General features: G+C 44.0%; 1 protein-coding gene across 6 annotated transcripts in view; it reads left to right on the top strand.

The window, feature by feature from the left end:
• The window catches only part of lpp (LIM domain containing preferred translocation partner in lipoma), a 159828-nt gene that overhangs the window by 13382 nt on the left and 134177 nt on the right, over window positions 1–12269 (top strand). For 2 of the 6 annotated variants that reach the window (XM_055645881.1, XM_055645879.1), the window contains exon 2: window positions 7142–7216. The exons of 2 other annotated variants lie outside the window; for them this stretch is intronic. The gene's annotated coding sequence lies outside the window, so the exon portion shown is untranslated. Of the gene's footprint in view, window positions 1–7141; window positions 7330–12269 lie in introns of all 6 variants that reach the window. 2 more of the 6 variants (XM_055645883.1, XM_055645880.1) reach the window with 1 other exon arrangement.

The following is a 12269-nucleotide window of genomic DNA, read 5'->3' as shown; positions in this document are numbered from 1 at the left end:
ATTCCACAAATTCACAACTCTCTGGGTGAATAAGTTTTTTCTCACCTCAGTCCTAAATGGCCTCTCTTTTATTCTAAGACTGTGTACCCTGGTTTTGGACTCGCCCAACATTGGGAACATTTTTCCTGCATCTAGCTTGTCCAGTCCTTTTATAATTGTATATGTTTCTATAAGATCCTAATTAGGTCCAGAACCTAATTAAAACGATTGTCAAAAGAACAGGTGATTTAAGTGTTTTTTTTTTACCGTGTGCGTTGTGGTCTGAAACGTCTGGACTGACAATTGATAGGGCAGCTTTAGCCACAGTAGTGTCGTGCTAATTCACTGACTGGAGGCAAGTAGTCTGGACCATTGACCCAGAAGCGCGAGTGTCGATCGTCCATTGTAGCCTGCAAAACTAAACCCGTGTATTTAAAATGGAACTTAATAAAAGAGCTCATGTTGGTAAGGTTAATTATGAAGCTACAAGGTAAGAACCAGCTGGTTCATCAGTGTCCTTTTCGGGAAGAACATTGTGGTCCTTAGCTGGGCTGGCTGGACTGATTGCTTGTGATATATGAATGACATGGAAGGAAATATAGGTGGGCTGATTTGCAATTTGTAAATGTTGCAAGAATTGTGAATAGTGTGGAAGATTGTCAAAGGATGCAGCAAGATATAGATCAGTTGGACGTATGGGTGGAGAAATGACTGATGGAGTTTAATCTGGGCGGGTGCGAGATGTTGCACTTTGGCAGGTCAAATGTAAATGGAGAGCATACAGTTATTTGAAAGACCCGAGGGAATATTGATGTGCAGAGGGATCGGAGTGCAAATCCATAGCAAGTCCCTAAAAGTGGCAACACAAGTAGATGGGTGGTGAGGAAGACATGTGGCAGTGCTGTTGAGTATAAAAGTTGGGAAGTCATTGGAGCTATGAAACTTTGGTCTGGCCACATTTGGAGTATTTTGTTAAGGTCTGGTTGCTACATTACAGGATATTGCCTGGAATGGAGGGGTCTGGCTTTGGAGAGGTTGCAGAAGAGGTTCACCAGGATACTGCCTGGTTAGAGAGTTTCAGTTATAGGGAGAGGTTGGGTAAACTTGGATTGTTTTCTCTGGCGTGCCCAAGGTTGAGAGCGAACTGATATAACAATACGAGAGGCATAGAAAGGGTTGATAGTTTTGATCCCAGGCTGGATATGACAAAAATGAGAGGGCATAAATTTAGGGTGAGGGGACATTTTTAAAGGAGGTTAACAAGGCAATTGATGTTTACAGTGCATTCAGAAAGTATTCAGACCCCTTCACTTTTTCCACATTTTGTTACGTTGCAGCCTTATACTAAAATGGATTAAATTATTTCCTTTTTTTTTTTAAATCATCAATCTACACACAATACCCCACAATAACTGAAATATCACATTTACACAAGTATTCAGACCCTTTACTCAGTACTTTGTTGAGGCATCTTTGGCAGCGATTACAGCCTCAAGTCTTCTTGGGTTTGACGCTACAAGCTTGGCACTCCTGTATTTCGGTAATTTCTCCCATTCTTCTCTCCAGATCCACTCAAGCTCTTGTCAGGTTGGATGGGGAGCGTCAATGCACAGCTATTTTCAGGTCCCTCCAGAGATATTCGATCGGGTTCAAGTCCGGGCTCTGGCTGGGCCACTCAAGGACATTCACAGACTTGTCACAAAAAGCTACACTTGTGTTGTCTTGGCCGTGTGCTTAGGGTTGTTGTCCTGTTAGAAGGTGAACCTCCGCCCCAGTCTGAGGTCCAGAACACTCTGGAGCAGGCTTTCATCAAGGATCTCTTTGTATCAGTTCATCTTACCCTCGATCCTGACTAGTCTCGCAGTTCCTGCCACTGAAAAACATCTCCACAGCATAATGCTGCCACCACCATGCTTCACCATAGGTATGGTATTGGCCAGGTGATGAGCGATGCCTGGTTTCCTCCAGACGTGACGCTTGGCATTCAGGCCGAAGAGTTCAATCTTGGTTTCATCAGACCAGAGAATATCCTTTAGGTACCTTTTGGCAAACTCCAAGCGGGCTATCATGTGCCTTTTACTGAGGAGTGGCTTCCGTCTGGCCATTCTACCATAAAGGCCTGATTGGTGGAGTGCTGCAGATATAGTTGTAATTCTGGAAGTTTCTCCCATCTTCACAGAGGAACTCTGGAGCTCTGTCAGAGCGACCATCGGGTTCTTGGTCACTTCCCTGACCAAGGCCCTTCTTCACGCCCGATTGCTCAGTTTGGCCAGGCGGCCAGCTCTATGAAGAGTCCTGGTCATTCCAAAGTTCTTCCATATAAGAATGACGGAGGCCGCTGTGCGCTTTGGGACCTGCAATGCTATGGAAATTGTTTTATACCCTTCCCCAGATCTGTGCCTCGACACAATCCTGTCTCGGAGGTCTATGGACAATTCCTTCTTCTTCATGGCTTGGTTTTTGCTCAAACATGCACTGCCAACTGTGGGACCTTATATAGACAGGTGTGTGCCTTTACAAATCATGTCCAATCAATTTAATTTACCTCTGGTGGACTCCAATCAAGTTGTTGAAACATCTCAAGGATAATCAATGGAAACAGCATGAACCTAAGCTCAATTTTGAGCGTCATAGCAAAGGGTCTGAATACTTATGTAAATGTGATATTTCAGTTATTTATTTTCAATTACTTTTCAAAAATTTCTAAACACCTGTTTTCGCTTCGTCATTCTGGGGTATTGTGCTTAGATTGATCATTAAAAAAATGAATTTGAAAATAAGGCTGTAACGTAACAAAATGTGGAAAAAGTGAAGGGGTCTGAATACTTTCTGAATGCACTGTAGATGGACATGGGAACATGCAGGGAATGAAGGGGTGTAGACCACATTTAAGCAGATACAATTTAGCATCATAGGTCAGCACAGACACGATGGGCCAAATGGCCTGTTCCTACGCTTTACTGCTTTACTGTTCTCACCTAACCTATTAATATGGTTTCATGTATACCTCTCAACTGCATCATAAGTATGGATTTTGTGGCAAAGTTCACATCCTGTGAATTAATAAACAAAAAGATCAATAGGTGCTTTTAAAATGAATCTTGAAGAGGAGGGATATAGGGAATGGGCCTCCCGTGCTGTACACCCACGGTCAGATGGGCTTACAGTCCTCTGGCTGGGAGATGGTGTGGCACTATAAGAGCCATTGTAGACGTATTATCCATAGCTGTAAATATTTGTGACCCTGCTGAATTCTATCACTGATTTGCTAGTTATTTGTACAGTAGAGAGAGATGACCCTTCCCATCCGACCTGTGCAAGCTCTTTGCTGCTCATCTCTGCTTGTTTGTGCCTGATAGCCTTGCAAGTATCTCCTCCTATGTGTACGCAGTCAACCGCAAAAATGGATATGGGTTGATGAGAATTGTGTGTCTGTGTTGTATGTTTGGGATTTCAAAAAGCATTTGATAAGTTACCTTACAGAAATGTATTTGAAAAATAGGGGATGATAGCCTGTATATAATTGTCTAAGAGATCAGAGGATCAGAAATGTGGAACAAATGTTTGTGTAGAGGATGTGGCGTGGGTTCGCCCAGCGTTTGATATTAGCACCATTATTATTCTTGCAATAAAGAAGACAGAATTTTTGTTTATTGATTTACCGAACCAAATGTCAGTATTACCATTTATTGGGTACATAGAGTACAATTTAATTGTTTGTGTTTGACACAGAATTTGTCGATAGTAAATAGTGTGTTTGATCGTAGGTGCATTCAAGGAGATGGGGACCTAATCCATGGACATCCCATTTAGTGCAGGTGTGACGGGAGGAATTTGGGTGCAACAATACGGAGAGGTGGGGCAATCCAAATTGTCCCATTCTGTGGGAGGGGTGGACAATGTAAGAACAGAGGGACCTGAAGTGTGTGGCTGAGAAGACTGAAGAAGGAAGGGCAAGTTGACAAGGTTGTTAAGATAATGATTTGAATATTTTTCTGTATAAATAGGGGCAGTGAATACAGAAACAAGGAAGTCAGATCAAAGCCTTCCATTGTTTCATAAGTTAATGTCACAGGAGCAGAATTGGGCATTTCGGCCCATCGAGTCTACTCTGCCATTCAATTAAGGCTGATTTATCTTTCTCTCTCAACCTCATTCTCCTGCCTTCTCCCCGTAACCCTTGACACCCTTACTAATCACGAATCTGTCAATCTCCGGCTTAAAAATATCTAATGACGTCCGCCACTGCCCTCTGTGGCAATGAATTCCACAGGTTCACCACCCTCTGATTAAATAAATTCCTCCTCATCTCCTTTCTAAAGGTACATCCTTTCATTCTGAGACTGTGCCTGATCTGATACAGAGTTACATGTCCATTTCTGGAGAGCACAAATGTACTAGTTAGGAGCGGGGGGGGGGGGGGGTGTTACTGGAGCCATTAAACATGACCGTGGCTGGCTTCAATCCTGCTTCATCACCCTGTGGGAACCTTTCCCCTTTGCAAATCTGCCTACCTCTGCCTTAACACATCCAGTCTTCTTCCATCCTGCTTTAAGGAAGAGAATGTAAAAAACTTGCAGAAAACAGGTGCGGCAGAAGCTGATTTACGGTTTAAAAAAAAGAGCCAAAGTGCTGGAATAACTTGCCGGGTCAGGCAACATCATTGTAGAACATGGAAATGCGACGTTTCGGGTCGGACCACTTCTTAAGACTGATAGTGTGGGCAGGGGAGAGGGGGAAGACAGCTGGAAGAAAAGGCTTGCAACCTTCTGTCTTAAATAAACAGCATTTTAATTCAAAACAGTGTCTACGAGTTCTAGGTTCTCCCGCGAGGAAACATACTCTTCGTATTCACCCCGTCAAGACCACTTGAAATTTCAGTCCCCCACGCTCCACTACACTCCAGAGGATACACACTGAGCCTGTCTAACCTCTCCTCACAAGGGTCACAACCCCAAACGTCAATCATCCCTCCGCCTCCACAGATGCTGACTGACCCGCGGAGTTTTCCCAGCACTTTCTATTTTGTACCATTCCAGGTATTAATCCAGTAAGTGAAAATTAAAAACGGCAGATGCTGGAAATATGAAATAAAAAATAAGAAACTACTGGAAATGCTCAGGAGGTCAGTAAGCATTTGTGGAGGGAAATATAGTTCATTTATCAGGTTGAAGCTTCTGCAGCTAAACTAAAGGGCCTGTCCCATTTTGAGATATTTTTCGGCGACTGCCAGCATCATTGACTGATGTCGAAAGACCGTCAAGTTCTACGACAACCTAGGACAGCACCTACGACAGGAGACGACAGGCAACATCAGGCAACACCAAGCCCACTGTCGCTGCAAGGTTTTGAACATTTCACAATCCAGCGGCGACAAGAAAAAAGTGATGACACTTGCGGAGACAGCTCACCACAACACAGGCATCAGCCCGTGTCACGCCGCGACCATGAGCGACTGCCTATTTTTCGGCTGTCGCCAAAAAAAGTCGGCAAGTGGGACAAGGACTTAAGACAGAGATAAAGGAAGTTAGTGCTAAATTGCAGTGGGTGGTGCCAAGGTTATTGTGAACCTCCACTGAACTATTTCATTATGTTAACGTGCACCCTTAACTAAGGAGACTAATGTACCCTGGGTGTGATCTGACCAATGCCCTGTGTAAATGAAACACATATGAAGAATGTCAATATTTTGATTGGAAGTTTGTCAGAATAATATCAGGGATTAAATAATTTCAGTTGTGTCGAGAAATGAGGGAGTCCAGAATAGTGCTCCTTGAAGCAGATAAATTAGAAAGAGGTGAAAACAATCATTAAAATGTGATGCATGAGAGACTGCAGGAGCTGGAATCTGGAGCAATTATCAATCAGTGAGTGAGGTGAGTAGCATCTGTGGAGGAAAAGGAATTGTCAACATTTCTGGACAAAACCCTACATCTGGACATTGCAAGTGGTGATGCAGGGTCTCGATACAAAACGTCGACAATTCCTCCCCCACCAGAGATGTTGCCTGACCCACTGAGTCCCTCCAGAAGATTGTTGTTGCGTTGCATTTGATACAGCGCATCAGGAGAGTGATTTCTTTGTTACTCTGGCAAGAGCAGAAGTTGTGACTTAAAGTAATGCCCCATGGTAACCAGAGCAGAAATGAACAGAAATTTCTTCATGCACTCAGGGATTGGTAAGATCTGGTTCTCTACGTAGAAGGACGTTTAATCAAATTTCATGCGCCCTTTTAGTCGACAGTTGTTGATGTATTTGAGGATTGATTAGCAGGATTATGGGGGACATTCTGGCGTGTGGATTTAATTGGATCAGTATTTGAAAGAACCAAGACACAGACAGCTGGTGAAAAGCGCTCAGTCTGTGCTGTAAGATTCTGTGAAAGTTCGACTGAATCAGCTTCCTCCACCCTTCCAGGAGCACATTCCAGATCAGGCTTCTTGTCTCATCAATTACCACTTATGGTAACATACCACATTCCAGGAAGTCTTTTGAGAAACTTTCGTCTAATCTCGTTCTCTGCTATTCGATCATTCCTGACTACAAAATTTCCATTTTTGTCCCTTAATGGGAACTCGGTAAACAGTGCGCTTGCCAATATGTGATGATCTCACTTTTGTTTGTCTTACTACAAATGGTTTAAATTGGCATGCCTGGCAGAACAGGTGGCAATGGGCCAGAGGGTACATCAGGAAGTAGTTCAGTCATACATTGATCCTTGCTTAATGTTAACACATGAAAATATGTAAACAAAGGAATAACTCTACAGGGATAGAATTCAGAGACTTTTAAACAATCTGGGTTGGAACATCTTTTGAGTATTTTCAAGGATTAGAAGCAGGGTATGGGATCATTGAAGAGACATAAAAGTGATACAAAAATGTGAGTTTTTGTGGGATTGAACTGGCTGATGATATTTACAGGAGAAACGAGAGGGATCATCTGACAAGATTTATAAAATTAATCAATGGGGTGGTAGGTTGCTCATGGAGATGATTACATATTACTCTCGGCAGGAAGAAACTATTTTTCTCAATACTTTGCTAGCTTTGGCAACATTTATCAGATTTTCCACACTCCTCTGTACTTCCCACAAATCCTGCACATTTTCCCTCTGCAATATTTTCAATTCTCTATTTAACGTGTTCCATCGCTCTTTCAGGTGGTGTGTCCCTTGGGCTCTGCTGCCCTCCGAGTCTCCATTCAAGTTGATTCTTCCATTTGAGCCACTCTTCAGGTACCCTTCTTGGAACCTTTCTCTTGTTCCAGTTGTTTACGCTCCTCAATGGATTCCAGTGCCCCCTCTGATGCTGGGCCCAAACATCTAAGTTTAAACGGCATTTACAACAGGTATTTGGATAGGAAGGAATATGGGACTGGTGTAGGAAACTGGTGCAGATTGGCATCGCAGTTGGCATGGACAAAGTCTTTTATGCTGTATAACTGTATAACTCTGGGTAAAATCCAAATTTGCTGATGATACAAAGCTCTGTGACTGTGTGAATTATAAAAAGATGCATAAAGTCTAAGAAATAGAGAAGGTTAGGTGAAAGAGTTAGGAGATGGCGGATGGAATATACTGTAGAAACATGTTTGGCCATTCACTCTTGAAGAATAAAATAATTTGTTTTAGTTTAAAAGCAGAGATTGTACATGAATCAGTAAAAATTAACATGGAGATGGAGCAAATCATTTAGAAAATCAGGGGAGGAAATCCTGAGGGGGACAGCGGGGCCCTTACTGCACCACCCGTTTTTTGTAATCCGGATTTTTAAACTCGGTGAAAAAAAAAGCTGTTAAAAATCTCCGCTTTCCGCAAGACGGTGGGGGTGGAACTGATGATTGAGGGCGCCGATTGGACAAGAGAGATGTCGGTCAGCAGGCAGTTGGGGGGGGGGGGGGGGGGGGGGACCATGATGATTCAGCGTGGTTATTGGAGGAGGGAGGTGTTGGTCAGAGGCGGAAGTAGGGGGGTGGGACTGAGGATAGAGCGCAGTGATTGGAGCAGGGAGACTTCCTGGTGGAGCAAAGATCAGATGGGAGCTTGAATCGGCCCGTTCATGGGGCTTTTCATCGCCCAGCCCGACCTTTATTCCTTTGAAACCTTGCTATTGTTGTGATGTTATTTGGAGGCAGCTATGATCCCAGAGTGCTCGCAGCCTAGCAAGCATGAAACAAAGCGCATGATTAGTCAATTTGCGTCTGACTCTGTCAAATGTGCTTTGATTGGACAATTACTACTCAGAAAATTTGAGGTTTTTCTCATATTTAAAAAATATTTGCAGGTTTTGTTCTTGACGAGTTTCAGGTATGATTTCTATAATATTTTTACACAATATGTTATAAATGCAGGTAGATACGTGATTTGGGTCACAAAATGAAACGGCTCAGCCCACAGTCTACAACCGAAGGAAGGATATATACTTGCCATGTAGGGAGTGCTACAAAACTTTACCAGGTTCAATGCTTGGGCAAGGGGGTTTGTCTGATAAGGAGAGTTGTAGCTGGGTATTACATATTTTAGATTTGAAGAAGGAGAAGTGAACTTGTTATAAGGGATATTACAGTAGGTGTTGGGGCTTTCCCCTGGTTGGGGTACCTGGAAAAGAACCAGTCAACAATTCAGATAAGCCTTCACCCAGAAGGATGAATCTTTAGAATTCTCTGCCCAAGGATGTTGTGGAGCCCCAGTGGCTGGTTGTAGATATTGAGCAAATCAGGGGATAGATGGTGTGGTGCTGAGATAAATGATCAGCCATGGTCTTACTGACCGTGGAGCAAGAACAAGGAGGGGATAGCCAATGTTCAATCCACAGGGCGTGTTTGTGGGGCACAAATTGTGGGTATTTCTGACTGAGAAAATCTTGTTTTTCTCTGAAATTTCAGCAGATAATAATAATAATAATAATAATAATAAATTTTATTTATGGGCGCCTTTCAAGAGTCTCAAGGACACCTTACAAAAATTTAGCAAGTAGAGGAAAAACGTGTAAGGGGAATGGAATAAATAGTAGAGACATGACTAGTACACAAATTAAAGACAGAATTCAATTCAAAACACAATATGAGGCAATTCAAGCTAAAAGGGAGGGGGACGTGGGGCTAAGGATAGGCAGAGGTGAAGAGATGGGTCTTGAGGCGGGACTGGAAGATGGTGAGGGTCACGGAATTGCGGATCAGTTGGGGGAGGGAGTTCCAGAGCCTGGGAGCTGCCCTGGAGAAGACTCTGTCCCCAAAACTGCGGAGGTTGGACTTGTGGATGGAGAGGAGACCGGCTGATGTGGATCTGAGGGACCATGAGGGTTGGTAGGGGGAGAAGAGGTCAGTGAGATATGGGGGGGGCCAGATGGTGGAGGGCTTTGTAGGTGAGGACCAGGATTTTGCAGGTGATCCGGTGGGAGATGGGAAGCCAGTGAAGTTGTTTGAGGACTGGAGTGATGTGATGCCAGGATTTGGTGTGGGTGATGAGTCGGGCGGCTGCGTTCTGGACCAGTTGGAGTCGGTTGATGTAAGTGGAGCTGATGCCAAGGAGAAGTGAGTTGCAGTAGTCCAGTCGGGAGGAGATGAAGGCATGGATGAGTCTTTCAGCAGCAGGAGGTGTGAGAGAGGGTCTGAGTTTGGCGATGTTGCGGAGGTGAAAGAAGGAGGTTTTAATGACATCGCGAATGTGAGGCTCAAGGGAGAGGGTGGAATCAAAGATCACGCCAAGGTTGCGGGCCTGGGGAGATGGGGAGACAGTGGTGCCGTCGATGGTGAGTATAGAATCATAGTCTTAGAGTTATAGAGTTTTACTATGTGGAAACAGGCCCTTCGTCCAACTTTCCCAAGTTCCATCTATACTAGTCCCACCTACCTGCATTTCGCTCATATCGCTCTAAACCTGTCATATCCATGTATCTGTCTAAATGTTTCTTAAACGTTGCGACAACCCCTGCCTTAACTACCTCCTCTGGCTGCACATTCCATATACCCGCAGCCTCTATGTGAAAAAGTTGCCCCTCAGGTTCTTATTAGATCTTCTCACCCTAAACCTATGTCCTTGATTCCCCTACTCTGGGTAAAAGACTCTGTGCATCTACTCTATCTATTCTTATCTTCATCATTATATCTCATAGATGGACGGATGCTAAGAACGTTGCCCTATTGATCTCACACACTTCCATAAAATCATCCCTAATCCTGCACGTCAAGGATAAAGGTCTAGCCTGCCCAATTCTATAGTTTTGGCCTTCAGGTCCTGGCAGGATCCTCGTAAATCTTCTCCGCACTCTTTCCAGCTTAACAACAGCTTTCTTATAGCAGGGTGGCCAAATCTGAGCACAATACTCCAAATTTGGCCTCACTACATAGGGTCACCACTATAGATAGGGTGATGCACGGAGCTTTTTACCCAGGATAAGGAATCAAGAACTAGAGGGCATAGGTTTAAGGTGAGGGATGAAAGTTTAATAGGGACTTGAGGGTAAACTTTATCACACAGAGGGTAGTGGGTAAATGGAAGGTGCTGCCAGGGGAAGTAGTTGAGGGGGGTATAATAAAAGTCATTTGGACAGTTACATGGGCAGGAAAGGTTTAGAGGGATATGGGCCAAACGTGGGCAAATGGGACTAGTTTAGATGGGCATTCTGGTCGGCATGGACGAGGAGCCTGCTCTAATGACCCTATGATTCTCTATGACTTGCAGTGTGTGTTTACTGGGTATAAAAGCTGGGAATTTCTGACTCGGAGCCTGTAGTTACAGAGTGCCATTTTTGGCAAAACCATTCTCATTTTGTCTGTTGTCCTTTGACCCACTTAACATGAAAGAAAGAAGGAATGGAATTGGGGAGGTCTTGGTGTGGTTTCCTCGAATCATTCATCGCATAGTTGCTCTCCAGTGACTTCTAACTTGTTTGCAAATACAGCTAGATTGCTCTTTGATTGTTTAGATTCCAGCCTGTTTTTTGGTAAACAAAAGAGAGATTGTCTCTTAAAATTACTTGTGATTTATTTGAGGTTTAGGATGTGCATGTTCTTGGATTCCAGCTCTAGGGGCCTGCGAGAGGAATTAAAGTTCTCTCTGCCCTCGGCCCGAATGTATTGGAGCTGCACAGGTCTGGGAACCCCTCACCGCGGATCCTGATAGGGAAAGTGGCAGAAACGAGTGTGCTTCATGCTGTGTTGTGCAGTGTCGCTGCCCTGTGCTAGTTGTTTATGACGTGTGCTTGAGAGGGAGTGTTAGGAATGCTGGAGCTCAGAACATGGAGAAGTACCTCCTGTTTATTACGTTCAACTTTGGCTTCTGATTGTGTCGGGAGGTTGGCTGAAACCAACAATGCAAGCCGTCCTCATGCCGTCCACGTTCCTCTTTCTTTGCTCATGTGGGTGGCATGAGATGTCCCGACTGCTCCAGCACTGACAGAGCCCCACAGAAAATGCTGGAAAGTCACAGCTTCTGCAGAGGAAATCATTGACAGTTTAGAGGAAACTCCTACATTATCTGTCCCTTCTAAGAATTGGCTGAGGGAACCATGGATAAATAGATCATGTACTAGACTCACTGCTCTGCTCTTTGCGATTCAGAATGATAGCAATCTAGGAGAAGGCCATTCAGCCCATCAATCCTTTGATGACGATGAATGTTCTCCCTCCTTCGCTCTCTTCCCTCATCTTGGGTCTATATATTTATAACTTTCCCATTTGAAAGTTCACATTGACTTCTTTCACTGCCTTTCCAGTTCACACCCTTTGGTCTTTGTGTCTAAAGAGTTATAGAATTATTTAGCAGATACAGCCCCTTCGGCACCAACTCATCCATGCTGACCAGGATGACCTAGCCCCACCTGCCTGCATTTGGCTCATATCCCTCTACACCTTTCCTCTCCATATATTTGTCCAAATGTATTTTAAATATTGTAATTATACCTGGCTCAACAACTTCCTTTGTTCCTCCACCCTCTGTGTGAAATGGTTGCCCACAAGCCCGCTTTAAAACTTTGTCCTCTCAAGTTAAATCCGAAATGCACGCAGTATTCCAAATGTGGTCTCACCACGACTTGTACAATGTAAAATGATGTCCCAACTCTGTTACTCAATGTGTAGGTAGGAACTGCAGATGTTCGTTTAAATCGAAGATAGACACAAAATGCTGGAGTAACTCAGCGAGACAGGCATCATCTCTATGCTCTGACTGATGAAAGCAAGATGTATATGCATAAGATGCGTAAGATGCATAAAATGCCTTCTTTACCCCTTTGTCCATCTGAACCGCCACTTTCAGGGAACCATGCACCTGCACTCCAAGATCCCTC

This window comes from Leucoraja erinacea, chromosome 14 (assembly GCF_028641065.1).
Source record: "Leucoraja erinacea ecotype New England chromosome 14, Leri_hhj_1, whole genome shotgun sequence".
NCBI lineage: Eukaryota > Metazoa > Chordata > Chondrichthyes > Rajiformes > Rajidae > Leucoraja > Leucoraja erinaceus.
The sequence above is the reverse complement of the archived record's forward strand: the minus strand, read 5'-3'. Positions and strand labels throughout refer to the sequence as shown.